The sequence below is a fragment of the Panthera pardus genome, unplaced genomic scaffold (genome assembly GCF_024362965.1).
Source record: "Panthera pardus isolate Hobbes unplaced genomic scaffold, ASM2436296v1 HiC_scaffold_6, whole genome shotgun sequence".
NCBI classification, from domain to species: Eukaryota; Metazoa; Chordata; class Mammalia; order Carnivora; family Felidae; genus Panthera; species Panthera pardus.
In genome coordinates this window covers 80,224,617-80,243,961 of record NW_026526991.1, presented here as the reverse complement: position 1 = coordinate 80,243,961, position 19,345 = coordinate 80,224,617, and the positions used below count along the sequence as shown (strand labels likewise).

The 19,345-nt window shown below is 35.6% G+C and overlaps 1 long non-coding RNA gene across 1 annotated transcript; it reads right to left on the bottom strand.

Moving 5' to 3' along the window:
- Positions 1-6,041: 6,041 nt before the first annotated feature.
- LOC109268781 (uncharacterized) lies at positions 6,042-19,293 on the bottom strand. The gene is made up of 3 exons (XR_002080782.2): positions 18,116-19,293; positions 16,537-16,856; positions 6,042-6,423 (listed from the first exon to the last, which is right to left on the bottom strand). It is a non-coding gene; the product is annotated as an uncharacterized LOC109268781 (long non-coding RNA).
- Between the last annotated feature and the right edge of the window lie 52 nt (positions 19,294-19,345).

Genomic DNA, 19,345 nt, shown 5'->3' with positions numbered 1-19,345 from the left:
GCTCACACAACTATTACAAATCTTTTAAAAAAATCTTTCTTACCCTATTTTAAATCCCATTAATGTTTACCCTTAATCTTAGAAAATATTTTGTATTGGACATCTCTTTTTTTATGTTTATTTTTGAGAGAGAGAGAGAAGGAGCATGAGGGGGGTGGGCAGAGAACAAGGGAGACAGAATTCGAAGCAGGATCCAAGTTCCCAGCTGTCAGCTGTCAGCACAGAGCCTGACCCGGAGCTCGAACTCACACTCACAAACCATGAGATCATGGCCTGAGCTGAAGTCAGACACTTAACCAACTGAGCCACCCAGACACCCCTTTATTAAACATCTCTTAAGAATGTTTTGACATTTGCACCAGGTTTGCATCAATAATTCCAACAAATATTTAACTTTAACTCAGTGTTGAACTGCCATTGATGCTCATTTCAATTTTTTCATTATAATTTCTTCTCCCTTTTATTGTTTATTTTTATGCATTTCCCATTGGACAAGGACACATCTTTAAAAATGTTTTCATTAAGAATATTTAGATGGTATATTTTCTGACCCCTTGCGTATATGAGAATGCCTTTCTGTTGACTTCATATGTATAGGACAGTTTAGCTGAGTTTAGAACTTTTGAGTAATAGAAGATTCTCTCAAAAGTAGGATACATTGTTTTCTTTTTCAGTGTTATAATAAAGCCCAGGGCCAATCTGATTTTTACTCCTTTACAGGCAATCTGTGTTAATGGGCTGCTATGTTGTAGAATATTTTGTTTTGTCTTTGAAATTTAAAATATTTATCCTAATATGTCTAGGTATTAGTATCTTTTAATTAATTTAGCCTGATTCAGTTATTGAACTATTTCCATTGCAAATGTACATGTTTCTTCAGCTTTGAAAAGTTTTCTATTATAATATTGGTTAAATTGAGAAGAAGAGCACAGATCAATATTTACTCATGGAATTGAGGTGGGGGGAAAGGGGGAAACGAGTAATAGAGGTATCAGGCCCAGAAGTTTTTGTGAGTTATTTCTAATTATCAAGCAATAGGTAATTCCCATGTGATAAATTTAAATTCTTTCAGAATACAGGGAAAGATAGAAATCTTCTCAATTCATTTTCTAATGCAAATGTAATCTTGGTAACAAAATCAAAAAAATAACATAATATGATATAACTGCAGAAATCTTTCATAAATATAATACAAAAAAGCCCAACTAAATAAAATCTTTTTAAGTTGATAGTATATTACCAAATACACCAAAATGAGGTAGGGAATTTTTTCAAATATGGCTTAATACTAGAAAACCTATTAATATAATTTTATCACATTAAAAGAAATTATATGTTCATTGCAATAATACTGATCTTCTTAAATTGGACTAGATAGTTGTTCTCTTGACATTACTTTTCTACCCTTTTATTGCAGAGAAGACGCCACAGATAGAATTTGCCAATAAGAAGCCCTGACATGAGATTTATTGGGCATGAGAAGGAAAGGCCATTATTCTCTGGAGGCAGTTGCAGACTGACAAATGAGCACACATGAGATTTACACTGCTTTCTCAAGAATTCTTGAGAGTTACCTGCTGTGGTGTTACAAACTGAAATCTTTACTTTTGAACTCCCTGACCTTTGTTTCCCCTGTTTTTCTAAGAGTTGCGTAAGCCCATGATTCCTATACTAAACTCTTGGCACCTGAATTACATGGAGTGCCTTCTGTGTTCCTGGTCGATCCCTGATTGATAAAATACAGAAATTATATTTGATAACATTCAAAATCCAATGCCTAATCCAACTTATGTAATATATATCATATATAGTAGATCAAATTTAACAAGTACATAAAAAATTAATAAAACTTTTCTTAGATAAATCTTGAATAAGTGGAAAGGTATACCTCATTCTGGGATGTTGAAGATTCATTATTATGAAGATATCAAGTACCTTCAAATTAATTCACATATGTAATAAAATTTATATGAAAATTCTCATCAGAACTTTTTTAAATTTTAAAACAATTTTTTAAAATTTGATAAAAATTTCATAAAGCTTTCTTGAGAAAATAATGAGCAAGACTATTTATGAGAAAAGAACAATGCATAGATAATGGCCCAATGAACATTAAACCAAATTATAAAATTACAATAATTAAAAATGCAATACAGTGCCATGTCACCATAGACACAGATCAATAAAAGTAGAATAAAAAACACACAAATAAAATCTAGTATACATAGGAATTTAATAATAACAAAGCTGTATTTAATTTTTTGTTGTTTCTCCTCCACCAGATTAGTGAACTCTACTGGTGTGTTTCAATTTTTTAATTGACAAACAACTCCAATCCTCACTCCCTCATCAACTGCTTGGGGTTTGACATTTGGGTGCCTGGAATAAATTGCTTACAGTTCTTTTCATCCAAATAAGTGGGCTTTTTTGAAATGGTTCTTGTTCGCAGCCTTAAAGATATATTTGAAATTGAAAGACAATACTGTTAAAAAGTCCATACTACCCAAAGTGACCTACTGACCCAATACAATCAAAATCCTATCAAAATCTCAACAGTTTATTTTGAAGAATCAGGGAAAAACATCCTAAAATTCATATGGAATCTCAAGGGACCCCGATTAACAAAACAGTCTTCAAAAGGAAGAACAAAGTCAGATGTCTCATTACCTCCTGATTTCAAAACTTACTACAAAGCCATTCTATTTAAGAGTGTAGTATCGGCATACAAACAGATATACAGACAAATGGAATAGAATAAAGAGTCCAAACTACACTTTTGCACTTATGGCCAAATGATTTTTCACAAGGGTACCAAGACCATTAAATGCGGAAATGACAGTCTTTTCAACAAATGGTGTTGGGATAACTGGCAAGACACCTACCAAAAGAATGAAGTTGGACCTTTCCCTTACATCATATACAAAAATGAATTAAAATGGATCAAAAACCTACACGTGAAGAGTTAAAACTATAAAGCCCTTAGAAGAAAACATAGGGGAAAGTCTTTATGACATTGGATGTGTCAATGATTTCGTGGCTATGACACTAAAACACAGGCAAAAACAACAAAAAATAGATAAATTGGACTACATAACATAGTGTGCATACTACATAATACTAGCGTGCATTAAAGGGCATGATCAGTAGAGTGAAAAGGGAATGGGAGAAAATATTTGCAAATCATGTATCTCACAAGGGGTTAATATTTAGAATGTACAAAGGACGACAGCCCAAAACCAAAAATCCCCAAAGAACCCAGTATAACAATGGGCAAAAGACTTGAATAGATATTTCTCCAAAAAGCTATACAAATGGCTAACAAGCACATGAGGAGATGCTCAACATCACCAATCATTAGGGAAATACAAACCAAATCCACACGAGATAGTACCTCACACTGATTAGAGTGACTGCTATCAACACCCCCCCCCCCCAAAAAAAAACCAAGTGCTTGCGAAGGTGTGGAGAAATTGGAACCCTTTTGCTTAGTGAGAATGTAAAGTGGTGCAGTAACTATGGAAAATAGTATGGTGCTTCCTCAAAAAATTAAAATTAGAATTACCATATGATCCAGCAATTCTACTTCAGGATCTATACCCAAAAGAATGGAAAGCACCTTTGTGAAGAGATATTTGTATACCCATGTTCATAGCACCATTACTCACAATAGTCAGATGGTGAAAACAACCCAAGTGTTCAGTGACAGTAAAACTGATAAACAAAATGTGATATATACATTCAGTAGACTAGTATTCAGCCTTAAAAAAGAGAGGAAATTTTGACACATGCTAAAACATGGATAAACCTTGAGAACGTTGTTAAGTGAAATAAGCCAGTCCCAAAGAAACAAATACTTGATTCCATTTTTATGAGTTACCTTGAGTGCTCAAATTCATCCAGACAGAAAATGGTAATTTCTAGGTTCTGGGAGTCGGGGGGAGGAGGGAATGGAGATTTATTGTGTAATTGGTACAAAGTTTCAGTTTTGCAAGATGAAAAGTGTTTTAGAGATAAATGATGATAACGGTTGCACAACAATGTGAATGCATGTAATACCACTAAACTGTACACTTAAAAATGTTTAAGATAATAAATTTTATGTCTATTTCATCATAATTAGGTACATATGCAACTAAATATATATTGGAGATATATCTATAAAAGGGAAGACCAGAGATGTTTAATTCTCTTATGCTTTCTGATGATAACTGTAACCTCGTTTCCTGGTCCCTCCCTTTTTCCCCTTTAGGAGAATACTAGCCAATGTTGTGACCTTTCCCACTGCCAGAAATCTTGGGACTAGCTGAATTTTCTACTCTCTCCTTGTTTTCTAACAAGTCAGTGTGCTCAGTGTGCTTCTTAAACTAGATACCATCCTTCCCCTCATGTGGTTTACAATCCAGGTTGAGGTGTATAAACAGCAAAAGGGGCAATCATAACAGAATGTGATGGTGTCAATTTCTAAAATGTTCACCCGAAGTCCTGATGGTACTGAATTCAGTAGGGCTTCCTATGGTAACTTAGCAGATGTAGGTGACTAAGCAAAGTGGTGTTAAGAATAGCATATTGCCTTGCAGTTCGAATTGGACATGACATACACTGAGAATATCATATGCAATATTCCAACAAGATAAAAGGCTTATTTTTGTTTTAAATTATATATGCATGAGAGCAGGGTTGAGAGGACATAATTAGCATATAAAAGACTCCTTTGTGGTTAACACAGAAAAAAATTTAAAGCTGCAGGGTCCAAGTATGGATAAGAGCTATTTGATTAGCAGGTATTTCAAGGGTCAAGAGTAAAAGATAGGAATATAGAAGTCAAATGAGGAATATAGAAGTCAAATGTGGAAAATTTACTACTAGACCTTTTTTTTTTTTGGTGGCTAAGAAACAAGTCCATGCCACTTATGATGTCATTTATTTAATTTGAGTAGAAAAACTAACAGATGAGATCAAGGCAACTACAAAACTTCCTATATGATTGAAAAAATTTCAACAAAAGCAGATGCTTCAACTGGAAAAGTTTCTTTCACAGCTTGGTTTCTGGGTTTTGTAACTGTCAGCAGAGTTGGGCAAAAATATAACAATGTATTTGGGCAAATGAGACTCCACCACAGGCTTTTTCAGCTAATACATAAAAAAATTCTAAAAATATTAAAGGAAGTCATATTTAGTTCTTTTTGTTTATTCAACCAGATTGTATGCAGGATTATTGAAATAGCCTTCTAACTCAACCCTCTACCTTTGGATTCTTACTTGTCTAATCCATCCCTCACAATACTGTAAGATCAATTTTCTTAGTATATAGGGCAAGTGCTAATTTAGGTCCGCTCCTACAACTTCCCATTGTCAGCTCAGTTTTGGGAGCATCTCATCCTGGTATTCAATACTCTCATGGACCTTGTTCACAATATAGCTCTCTAGCATTATTTCTACTACTACCTTTTACTTTCTCTTAAGCTCATAGGTCCTTTAACCTGCCATATCCATAATGTTTTCTTTATCAAGGATGTGCTGTTATCACTTTCAATATGTCTAAGAATTTTGCCTCAGCTGCAAGATTCAGCTGAGATTCTGAACCCTTCCCAAAAGCCTTCATGTCTCCATCCTCTGAATTTTCATAACATTTTATATGTATCTCCCGCTTTGTACAATTCTGATCATGTATTTAATTTTTCACTTACACTTTAGTCCCTTGATAGATTTCAAGCTCATTTTGAGCAGGATTTATAGGTGCTTTATCTTGTTATATCCCACACTCCAATTGTTCAATAAAGTGTTCAGTGAATTATTCAATTGTGTATAAGATTGAAAATTCTTGAGAATTCAGGTGTGAGACATGTGAAGGTAGGAAATTTATTCACATTTGAATAATATTATGCATTTGTGAGTCTAAAGAGGAGAACTGAGTTTAGTAATCCCAAGACTATTGTCATAAATCTGAAACTGTAACACAGGATTCACTAAAAGCTCATTACCTTATGTCTCATGTAGTGATTGATTAATTTCTCAATATTAAGAATTCTATGTAGGGGGAATAGATACAACAAGTCTAACAAAACAACTTCCATAATCTATTATCTTGCCTGATTTCTGGTTCTGATTATTTGACATTGTCCCATAGGAGACATCCAATGCAGGAAGCAGTAGGGCCGATTACTGCACACTGCCCTCTGGTGAGCCACAAGGGTAATCTGGAGGGGAAAATTCAGGGTTGAGAATATAACTCACTCTCCATGTCCAGGATGCCAGCTGGTGCCAAAGAATGATGTCACATTTTGTGATGTGATCACTTCTCTCAATTGTGCTCTCCTGAGTCTACCAGTTCTTTCCATGTAGGTCATCAAACGGCCATCAGCTGGTAAAACTTTCCTCTTCACTTAGCCAAAAATGGATCCAGAATACTTGTAATGAGTTTTACTAAACCAAGAATTAAAAAAAAAATTACTATTACTTCCACCATGACCTTTCTCTGCATCTTCAAATATCCCCTAGCATTGCATGAAAACAATGGTAAAAAATTTCTCCTCAGTTTGTAAGGAAAATGGACTTTTAGTAATTGCCATGCTAAATTCTTCTACATTCTCATTAACAAGTCCTATTTTATCCATAAAAATATAGAGCTTTCTTATTCTTAAAGAGATGGCCAAAAACAAAATAACCAACTTAACAGCATTAGAAGTACTATTTGACTTGGAAGGACAGCAAGTTTATCTGGCTTTTGACCATATTAATACTGCCATACTGCTGGGTGATATTATTCATTTATTCATTACCACCTGACCAAATACTATCCATGACTAAAAGGGATAATTAAAAGTTTCAGAACAGACATGGAAATGCTCAAAACTCATATTCTAGGAAGGATACAAATAACCCAGTGACCAATGAGGTGTTTCATTGGTTTCTGCAATCAACTGTATTTGCTGTTTGTATGCAATGACGTTTGTTATTTTCTCATCTTATTCTTAACTTTGGGAAACTACATTTTGTATGAATGATGCCAGTAATGGGTAATCTTAAAATAAGTGGATATTGCCTTTCTGAAGAAGAAATAAAAAGACTTGCAAAAACGTGGAATAGTGCCATCTTTTTGTTTGATGGCATGCTAATCTTGTTTAAAAAAGGAAAGTCCCCTTTAATAAAAATTTTGACTCTTCAAACTCCAAGAAACTGACCTTGCTTTAGAAGCCCATTCTAACCTTCTAAAATGAAAGCATAATTTTTCCTTATGTTCTTTATTATGTAGTTGAAAGTTTAAATTACTTTAAACTAAAATCCTTTCTTGACTTTCAATCTTTTAATTTTCTGAGGCTGTTTACATGCAAATTAAGTAAACTAGTTTTTACTTTTTGTTAATTTATTTTACTTTCAAGTGAAAAAAAACATTCTGTGGGAGGTTTTATACTGGTTTCTGCTGAATTGTTGCTTAAATGTGGGTGAAGGGATAAATGAATTCAGAGAGAAGTTTAAATAAAATAGCATGTAAGCTCCTTTAACCTCCAAAATTCTATGTTTCCCATGATATCATACACTGGTGAATATTTATTTTAAAGCTTTAAGTATTAATCATATATGTAAGAAGTATTTAAGCCCAGTCTTTGTACTGTTGTATGTTATGTGACTGAAAAGGTACCATGAGGAGAACTGGTATAAACAAAATTTGTTTTTCACCACAGAAATAATGTTACTCAGGCTTTGATTAAATAGCTACCAACTCTGCCTAGTAACCATTTAATCAAACAGGATATATTGTGTATTTTTCATTATTGTAAACCCTTATAGAATAAAGTAAATATTCATAAATCAAACAGGGAAACTGATAGCATTATGTGTGAATTAACACAATATTATAACCTATTATATAAAATTCTTCTTTTGCTTTTTCTTATGTCTAATTTTTTTTAATGGATACCAACCAAAGAGTGAAAAACAACCACCAGGGTCATAGAATTTAAAAGGCTTGTTTTTTTTTTAATTTTTTTTTTTAACGTTTATTTTTGAGACAGAGAGAGACAGAGCATGAATGGGGGAGGGTCAGTGAGAGAGGGAGACACAGAATCTGAAACAGGCTCCAGGCTCTGAGCTGTCAGCACAGAGCCCGACGCGGGGCTCGAACTCACAGACTGTGAGATCATGACCTGAGTTGAAATCAGACGCTTAACCGACTGAGCCACCCAGGCGCCCCTAAAAGGCTTGTTTTAAAATGACTTTGATTATTAGTGTATATGATGTTGACACCTTTTCCTCCTATAGGGCTTTCTAATTTAAAAAATTAATGAACTTTATTTTTTTAAAGCAGTTTTAGAATCATAGCAAAATTGAAGCCTAACACATCATCAAGGGCCCCCAGTTAGAATGGAGGCGTATGAAAGGCAATTTAAAAAATGGAGTTCTGTCCAAGGTTTAGCTTACAGTGGGTTCACTGGCTGCAACAGAAACTGCATGGCCTGCAAAGCCTAGAATAAGTTGTTAAAGAATTCATAGGTAGTGGGCCCATCATATCACCATTTTGATTCACTTGTCTGGCTCCTCCAAAAACTGGATGGCACCTGGAAGTTGACCATAGACTATCTCAAGCTCAATCAAGTAGTATCCCTGATCACAGCTACTGATGGTGTCAGAGGTGGTTGTTTGTTAGAGTTAACCCACTTTGTTAGAGTGAATTAGTACAGCCTTAGGTACACAGTATATAGCCAATGATTTGTGAGTGCATTTTTTTCCATCTCATTCAGATTACAGCATCAAAAACCAAGTGTGCATACACATGGGAAGAACAAATACATGTTAACAAAGCAGTAGCAGAAAGGAAGTAGAGGAAAGAGGGTCAAAGAATTTCTTACAGTACTGGATGTGAGAGGGATTGATGGTTGTTCTCCAGAATACATTATCCCCTTCCTCTTTTGTAATAGAATCTCTGAGTTTTAGCAGGGCACAAAAGCTGCCCAGCTGAAAAAAAAAAAAAAAAACACATTTCCCAGCTTCCCCTGTAGCTAAGCATGGTTATATGGCAAAGTTCTAGCCAATGGGATGCGAATTGAAGTCAAATGTGTGCCTTCTGTGCCGTCCACTTAAAAAGAAGACGTATTACCTTTACTTCCTCCTTTACCTTTTTCTGCCAGTTAGAATGCAGACATGATAGCAGGAGCCGGAGCATGTCAATCAGACCATGCAAAAAAAGCCATGTTTTAAAAATTGGGAGAGCAACAAGATGTGAGGAGGGGGTGATGGCTCTCTATGGAACCACCAGACCAGCCCTGGATTACTTTGCATGTGAAATAGAAATCAAGACTTTGCTTGTTTAAGTCACTATTTTCCAGCCTTTGTTAAAATTGCTGAAACTAGTGTCCTAACTAATGCAGACCATACAAAAGCAATTAAGTGAGGTTGAACAGAAAGGTTTTGTGGAGGATGGATAATGAGTTTGTTGTGGAACATGTAATTTGCCTATGGGACATCTAGGTGCATATCTCATAGGCAACTATATTCAGGTATATTCTGAACTCAAGAGATAACTGTGGCTGGAGAGTTAAAAAAAAAAAACAAAACTTCCATGGGATCAAAGGTGGATAATATGCATGAGTTTTGTGGACATGTAGAATGCATTAATGTAGGCTGAGTGAGAAGACTCTATACAGAAGATGCCAGTGTATTCCAGAATCATATGCATTAAGGAGATCAAGTTGGTGGACAGTAGAAAAAATTAACCACAGAGAATGGCTAAATCTGAGTGAGAAGAGAATAAAGGATGAAAACTTGTGGAACAGCTACTTGAAGTGGAGGATAAAGAAGAAGGAAGACCCTATGAATTGGAATGAAGATCACAAGACTGGTCTGAAAAGTCAGAGAATCCGCAGAGAATAATTTTGTTGAAGTTGATGGGGGAGTGAATTTCTGTAAAGAGACAGTGGCTGGTAGTCTCAAATGCATGTATGTTTTAGTGAATACATATAGTTAGGAGCTACCTATCGATCTTACATTTACATGTACTGAATGTAAAGCATATTCATATTACTATAGATTGTTAACAATATCTTCATGCTATTATAAACTTGGGTGACATGTTGCCTATGCAATAATCACATAGTCATCAAGGATTCATAACATTTTACTGGAAAACAGAGCATACCATTGTTCATACTCTTTGTAACAGGACTCATATAATCCATATTTTACTCAAAAGCCTATCAAGTATTTTCATAAGAATCTAGATTTGGGTATCTCATAAACCTAATTTTACTAAAAAAAACTTTGGTGAGGTAAAAGCTAATTTTATTGTTACTTAATCTTTAGGTACTATTATTTAAAGGCATTGTTAACATTTGTTACATTGTAATTTGGGGTAGAAAAATTAGGCAAATCATAATTATGTTGGGGTTTAAGACACATCTTAAGCAAAGATTCTGATAAATGTGTTAAAATAATACAAAAACTTATAATGTGAATAACAGGCAAAACAATACCTTGGCTGTTAGTATATTCACCTCTTCCCCTAAAAAAGCAGTGGGTTTGTGGCTTATTCCCAAAAACAGATTTACACAACTGCAGGTCTCATACACCCTGTGCCTTAATATCCTCATAACTTTATATCCTTATAACTATGCTTTTGAACTTAGAAAACTATTATCAAAGGAAAAATTGACTAGTCTTTCATTTATTTATAATTTAAATTGTTTCCAGTTACTCCTGCAGTAACAATGTAAGAAATGCACAGGCAGAGTTGGTCTCCAATAGGGACAACTTTCAGATTGGTATAAGGACATGGGATTCTCTTTATCATTAGAATTAATATCCAAGACTTAAAGAAAGAGAAATAAATGGAAGGGCCTTCCACTGTTCATATGCAGTACTTGGCTTTTCCTGGTCAACTTAAAAAAGTGATCAATTCTCGGGAGAATGCTGCGTGGGGAGAATGCTGAGTGGGGTTCGACCATGGTCTTTCCAACTCCATTTTTCAAACTTCAGAGTTTTCTCATGATGTGTTAATTTTGTGGTGCACCAAAACTTTTGAAAAAGTTTAATTTAAATTCAATTTATCTTTATTGTAGCAGCTCTCACATGGCTTTCTGCCCAGAGTATTGCTTGCTCCATCTGCAAAAGTGGTAGAGTAACTTCTAAAGAAGCAATATGATGGTTTAATATAGATGCAAAACCTAGCTCACTTTTTGATTTTTCAATATTGTCATAAAAAGTACTGTTTAGCAGCCAGAGATGTGACATTTAAGCATTGGGAATTATGTGAATAATTTAGGTGTTAGAATTAATCTAAAATATAAAAAAGATTCCAGCATTGATTTTTAATGTTTTTAGACAGTTTCATTCCACGGATGCTTTATTTTTAAGGATATAATGAAGAGTAAAGGAAGTAGAGTGGACACATGTGCTTCATCTCTGAGTTATCATTTGGAGTACATAGTTAAATGCAGCTCATTATGTGAATTAGTTTTTTATTAATTTATTATAATGATTACATGGATGACATGCTGGCTTCTTTTTGTGTATTAGGCACTGAGATAATAAGAGAAGAAGTTCATATTTTTTTATTGACATACAGTCGACATACAATTTTATCCTAGTTTCCGGTGTACAACATAGTGATTTAACATTTATGTACATTACAAAATAATCAGAACAAGTCTAGTTATCATCTGTCACCATACAAAGTTATTATATTATTATTGACTATATTCCCTATACTGTACTTTAAATCCCTGCGACTTATGTATTTTATAACTGGAATTTTGTATCTCGTTATCTCCTTCACCTATTTGGCCCATCCCCCCCAACCCCCAACTCTTTGGCAACCACCAGTCTGTTCTCTGTATCTATGAATCTGTTCCTGCCTTTTTTTTTAAGATTCCATATATAAGTGAAATCATATATTTGTCTTTCTCTTATTTCATGTAGCATAATGCCTTCTAAGTCCATTCATGTTGTTGCAAATGGCAAGATCTCATTCTTTTTTTATAGCTGAGTAATATTCCTTTATGTATGTGTACCCCATCTTCTTTATTTATTCATCTATTGATGGATACTTAGGTTGCTTCCATATCTTGGTTGCTATAAACAATGTTGCAACAAGTGGGACTGCATATATCTTTTCCAATTAGTGTTTCCATTTTTTTTTTTCAGATAAATACCCCAAAGTGGAATTGCTGGATTATAATGGCACTTCTATTTTTAACTTTTTGAGGAACCTCTATACTGTTTTCCACAGTGGCTGCACCAATTTACATTCCCATCAACAGTGCACAAAGGCTCCTATTCTCCATATCCTCATGAACACTTATTTCTTGTCTTTTTGATACTAGCCATTCTGATAGCTGTGAGGTGATATTGCATTGTAGTTTTGATTGTAGTTTTGATTTGTAAATTTCCCTGATAATTGGTGATGTTAACCATTTTTTCATGTATCTGTTCGGCCATCTGTGTGTCTTTGAAAAAAATGTCTATTCAGGTCCTTTGCTTATTTGTTAATCATATATATATATATATATATATATATATATATATATATTGGTGTTGAGTTGTATAAGGTTTTTATATATTTTAGACATTAACCCTTTATGGGACATATCATTTGTAAATATCTTCTCCCATTCAGTAGTTTTCCTTTTCATTTTGTTGATGGTTTCCTTCACTGTGCAAAAGTTTTTTAGACATTAAGGGAGTGATTTTTGCCCAGTTATGAATCAAGCCAAACTGTGCAAACCAAAATGGTGGCTAATGACAACTTGCAAACTAGTGTGAAGTGAGAGATCATGTATCTCCTACATAATGGAGATTTCATAAATGGGTTAGATGCTGCACAGAATTCATAAGAGACCTGCTTAGAGGAGGGACCTGATTGAAGACTTTCTTAGTGTACTCTTTCCATATTTTATATATATTGTTCTAAAAACATATCTGAAATAGTTTCCATTGGATTAATGTGAAAGCTGAGTATCATATGAATCTTAAAGAACTGCTCAGGGACAGTACATCATTTTCAGTCTCACTCTGGCATGAACATAGACAAAGGGAAAGCGAAGAAGGTGGAAAAAAATCCCATTTTAAGAAAATGACAATTCATTTTCTGACATTTAATATGAAGACAGAGATACAAAATCTTTCTACCAGTTAAAACTCTCGGGATTGAAGGTAACAGAAAACCTAATTCACATTGGATTAAATGATAAATGAAAATTGTTTTGAGAAATGAAAAGTCCTATAGAGGTGAGAGAAGCTTTAGAACTGATTTGATCAAAGCTTCAGCTCCATTTCTCTGAATTATATCATCTTTTTTCTATAATCTGTATCTGTTTTTATCCTCAGACTGGTTTCCTTTATGGTCACAAGATGACTATTAAAAGCAATAGGAATTACACGCTTTTCCGCTTGGATTCTCAGGAAGACAGAAAGTTCCTTCTAACAAGCACTGAACATTGGTCCTGAGTTTTGTGCCTATTGGATGATCCCTGAAGCAATTCTTATGGTTAGGGTAATGCCATGATTGACTTGGGACTGGGTCTGCCTGCCCCCACTTATGGTGGCAAGGCTTGGGAGTAACTTCTGGCTTCCACCAATTAGGACTAACCGTGGAAAAGGTTAGGGTTAAGCTCATCCAATATATCTGAATACTACACAATGGGGGCAGAGTGAAATGCATGTTTGGATAACAACTACCACATCCACTGTAGTGTACCCTATTGCTCACCACCACTGTAATTAGTGAGCATCTTCTTTCTGTCTCTGCAAAGTGTTATATCTTCATCTGGAGTTCCTTGTGCTCTAGCAACCAGTGACAAGTCACCTACTGACAACAAATGCAAAATGCAGTGGAAGAGAAAGGACAAAGTAATTGCAATGAAAACTCCCAATTAAACAGGGTATATCTGGAAACATTACATAGTAGTCACTGATCTTTGTCATAATCTGTAGACAGGAATAGTTAGGATTCCTGGATAGCAGTGGTATGGGTTCTTTTGGCAGGTACTGTGTTGCTTTCGGTGTTCTTTATGGCCCCGTCCGAGATGGTCATTGGGGGAAGATGCTCTTTTTAAGAGGTTACACTATTTTGGCAGCTTATTTCCTATTAGGTTGAATATAGAAGTCTGAGGCTTAAAATTAAATAGTCACAGGCTATTATCAGTCGGGTTTGAGGTTTATTTAATAATATATCTTCCTGCTAATATTAGGTTTTTGAACTAATTGCTTCTTGTTGCTTCTGTAGGCAAGTAACTATGGTCAGAGACCTTGTGTAGTCCAAGTTTTTATATCTTGGAATTTCTCTTTACTAGTAGCCCTTCACACTCTGCCAGTCTGAATTTAGTTTAACGGCCCATCCCAAGATCTCAGTTTAATGGCATCTGCATTGGGGATATTCTAAAAAATGAACCTACAGTCGGGAGGGAAGGGCACAAGTAATTTATTCCTTGTCTCCATAATAAGCACGATGTCTCCAGTCACCTCCATAATGAGCATGATTTTTCCTCCAGTTAAGCAGAAATTAAACTGTTCCATCGTTGGCATACTGAAGATTATTAGGATTTTAGACATTTTTTGTTTGAGGGTCTGAAGGGTGCTGTTCCTAAAAGTGCAGACTACAGAGTTTGCTAGCTTCTTATAACCTTGGTCATGCAAGGTAGGGACTGTCTCTGAAATATTTTATTCAATCTTTGTATCATGAACACCACTGGTTCATCAATGAGAGTCAATTTATAACATCCATTATGCTAATAGAGAGCCCCTAATTTCACTTATGAAAACCTGTTTATCACATCCATTGATTAGCAAAGTCTCAGGCGTTAATGGAAGATAATGATAGCAGAAACATTTATGGTTGCTACGTTTGGAATGCAGTCTTTCTGATTAAATGCTAGCTGAATACATCTAAGGTGGGAAATCTAGATTATGGCAACTGACAACCATTAGGGGATAAAGTAAATTAAGTAACACATACGTGCACATTTATATCACATTACGTACAGGAAAGTATCTTGAGGGAAAGTATCAATTCAAACTGACTTAACCAATATTCAATACACTATTCAGTATTCAATACTGAGGAGAGTAGCAAAACGGTCAGACTCCATGCTGGTTTGATTTGAAGGCTCACATAATGGAACAATCGAGTGTAGAAAGAGAAAGGGGCCAGAAAAGTGCTTATTTAATAATTTCACAGTTTGTATTTTACATCCTTTTGCTTATATACAATGTTACAGATCTTTGTTTATTTGATCAGGGTTTCAGCTCCATTTCTCTTTCATTTTCTTGGTCACAAAATGACTGCCTTCGGCAACAAGGATCATATGCTTTCTCATTCACATCGAGAGGGAGAGGGAGCCATACTACACAATTTTGGAGCAAAAGTCCTATGATTGGTGCTCAATCCCAAACCATATGTGGCTAAGGGAACATCATAGGTCAGGGTTATCCTGATTAGATTCACTTTGGGATAAAGGTGAGGTTAATTCCACCCAAATTTCTCAGGTGTGTGCCACACAGTGTGGGAAGAGTGGAATAGATTTTGAGAAGGCAAGTATCCGCTACAATCATTTTCAAAGCATATAAAGATATAACAATTACATTATTTTCCTGTTGGAGTAAACAAAATGAAACTAAACTCTAAACATACGTAGTAATGACTCTGATTCCATATTTGGTGTTTGAAGGTTGACAACTTTCAAGCCTTCATCTGTTCCCTCTTGCCCTACATCTGTGCAGGCTGATGAGAAAGCATGGGTGCTCCCTTCTTTGGTGCCAGTGGGAAATTCAAGCCACACAAGCCTTGGCCCCTACGTAGGAATTTTCACCCTAGCACCATGCCCTAGCCACCATAAAACCCCCAAGAGCCAGTCTCTTTTCCAACCTCCTTCCACCCTTCTCCCAGCCATTTTGGACTTGTTTGGGAAACCTACCCTGCTCTTCCTGGAAAGTCTCATTACATGACCAATAAATCTTCTTACATCCTCTTGGTGCATGTGTGGCATCAGAAGTCTTGAAATGTGGACCAGCTTTTAGGTGGACATCCATCTCATCTCTGTGGATGACTGCAACTGCATATAAACTGCAATAGGACTAAGTTGTGGTGTTTCATTATTCTTACCAGCAAGTGTAGCATCTTCTTCCTGAATCCCCTACCTCTTTGAATAGCACCAGAAACCAGGAATACACCTTCAGTTCTTTCCTATGTTTTTGCTGCCTACATGCCTTTCAAATCCTTTTAGCCAATTTCATGGGTACCACCTCTACTCGGGCTTCCATAATTCCTCATTCTAGTTGTTCTATCAGTCTTCTTTCCCTGTTTTTCCAGAGAAAAACCTGTTCCCTATCTAATAATCCAACCTGCACACTGCTGCTAAAGTAATTCTCCCCAACCCCACTTAAACAATCCATTTGTTTTCCATTGCCTACAGGATAGATTTCAAACTTCTTCGCAGTTTATAAAATTCTCCATTCCTCTTGACCCATCTACAGTTCCCATTTCTCCTGTCACATTCCCACACATTCACACCTTTGCCTCCACTATACCGACCTCCACATTATACTTACCTCTACAGTTCATAGGCAAGGAGATACATACAAAGGTATACGTGCCTGTGTATGGAGCACTCTTTGTCTCTTCTTAGCTTGGCCAATTCCTACTGGTTCTTCAATACTCATCTTGAGCTTGACATTTTTGAGAAGTACTTTTGTTGAACGCAGGTTGAATGAGGTGCTCCTCCTCCACATTTTAACAATAAACTTGATTTCAGTGCTTGTTCTCACCCTATTTGATATCATTATCTACCTTTTTCTCCAAATTTGATCCTCTTGAGGGCAGGAACCATGTTTCTCATCTCAAAAGGTCACAATCTATTAGGGTGATGGGCCTGCAAATACATGCATTACAAAGGTAAATAATAATACAAGATGGCTTATGAAAAATACCCTGAAAAGTAATAGAGTCATAAGTCCTAACGTAACAGAGGGATAAATTCTAGTACACTTAAATTCTTGAGGAGATAAGAAGAGGACTATGGAGAAATTAGAACCTTCACACATTGCTAGTGGGAATGTAAAATGTTTTTCACTCTGGAAAACAATCTGGCGGTTTCTCAAAAGGTTAAGCAGAATTAGCAAATGGCTCAGCAATCCAACTCCTAGGTATATATATCCATGAAAATGTTATGTTTACCCAAAAACTTGTATATGAATGTTTGTAGAAGCATTATTCGAATAGCCCAAAAGTGGAAACAACTCAAATGTCCACCAACTGAGGAATGGTTAAATGAACTATGAAAACATGATGTGAAGTTAAGGAAGCCAGTCACAGAAGACTACATATTGCATGATTGCATTCATATGAAATGTCCAGAATAGGCAAACCTAAAAAGATACAAAGTGGATTAGTGTCTGTCTAAGCCTAAGGGGCAGGGAATGGGAGGAATGGGGAGTGACTGACAAAGGGTACGAGATTTCCTTTTGAGGTGATAAATATATTCCAAAGTTGATTGTGGTGATGGTTGTACAATTCTGTGAATATACTAAAAACCATTGAGTTTAGACTAAAAAATAAAAAGTACAGATTACTATGTGAGGAAGGAAAAGACTTCATGGAGGTGGTGAAATTTGGATCCACTGATAAACAAATGATGTGAAAAGCAGAGGCAGTGTGTTGTGGTGAATAAACAAATCCTTTCATCGGGCAGACCTGGCTTTGGATCCTGCTCTACCACTTGGTTAAATTACTCTCCGTAACTCTTTATCCTTACCTAAAAAGTGAATATATTAATATACTTACTTTGGAGGATTAACGTTATGACAAATTAGTAGATTCAAAATATTTAGCCAGTCACATAAGATAATTATGCCAGCACATAGCAAATGTTCCATAAGTATTAGTTTCTGTTATTATCGTAAGTCTGTTTAATATTGAATATTGGAGTAAGTGGGACGGAGGAAACATACAGACATATCAATGAAAACTCTCAGAAACTCATCTGAGGTTTCCAGCAGAAAGGGATGAGACACAAAATGATATAAAGGTAACTGTACTTGGTTTAAGAAGCATTTATTGAATATCTTTCTTCTAATCACTAAATACTATGATATTGATGCATATACAAAAACAAATAAGAAGTAGACTCACAGATATACAAATGAAAAGTGGTCTTTGACTTCGTGGTCTAGTAGATAGGTGAATAAATTTGGGTAAGAAAGCATCAGTCTGCTATAATGGAAACGTGTTCATGATAGAAACACACGACAGAAAAAATGGATGTAGAAGACCGACTTTTGAGCTCAATATTGGGACTACTCATTAACCACCTGAGCCTCCACTTCCTGGAGAATTGTTAGGATTACTTGTTGACATTTTCCACTGCAAGTACATAGCAGAGATTATTAAAGGTTTGAGTCAATTTTGTTCAGTGGAAAGATGAGAAAATAACATCCAAAATGTTAAAGAATTCCTGTTATACAATGACTATGAATGCTCCAGAGATTTATGCTCAAAGTTCCCAGATTTTACTTGTTTATTTTTCCCACTAGACTATAAACTCCTTGAAGGCAAACATCTTGAATGAAATCTGGTCCATTCTCAGATTGCCACAATTTACTCCAGTAAGCCAAGTAGACATTTAATAAAAAAATTGCTAAATAAATGTTCTTCAAATCTCTCCCATGTCAAAGATGGAAGAATCATTGACAAGTGACTTGCTAGTTGACTGTTCCTCTTTAACAGTTATTGACACTTTGATATGAACACACACAAAAAATCTATATAACCACACTTCTTTTTAAATAAAACCCTGACAGTTATGTCATTCTCTTTTCTTTTTCTTCAGGAGAAATTATTTGACTGAAGGCTTGGAAAAAAGTGGCTTGGCAGCTGAAAATAAACTGTCTCTGAAACAGAGATGGCATATATAAGTTGCTGTGATCCGGAGCTGAGGCCAAGAACAAAAATAATTCTCAAGCAGAGTCTTTGATGTCATATGGTCTGGAGAGGCTCTGGGTTTAGGTGCCTTCCGGTGCTTGAGTGTTCAGATATGCAGAGAAGAAATGGAGCAGTCGTCCAGTCAACTGTTTCTTGAGCACTTACTACCTGTCAGACATTTGGCTAAGTTCGTTTTTATTGAACTCTGCCTGGAGGTGGTGAAAACATCAGGCAGGCTTTTCTCAGGAACAGTCCTATAGAATCCCAGATGGGAGTATCATTTTGCGGATGGTTTTATTTGCATACATTAGGCATAGGAACTGCGTCCGTCATTCTAGAGGAATGAGAAGCTATAATCAACAGGAGGTAGTTTCTGCGTCAACCCCTTTCAGAAGGCAACCCTCCATGGACTACTCAAGCCATTAGAGGCGTGGCTCTGAA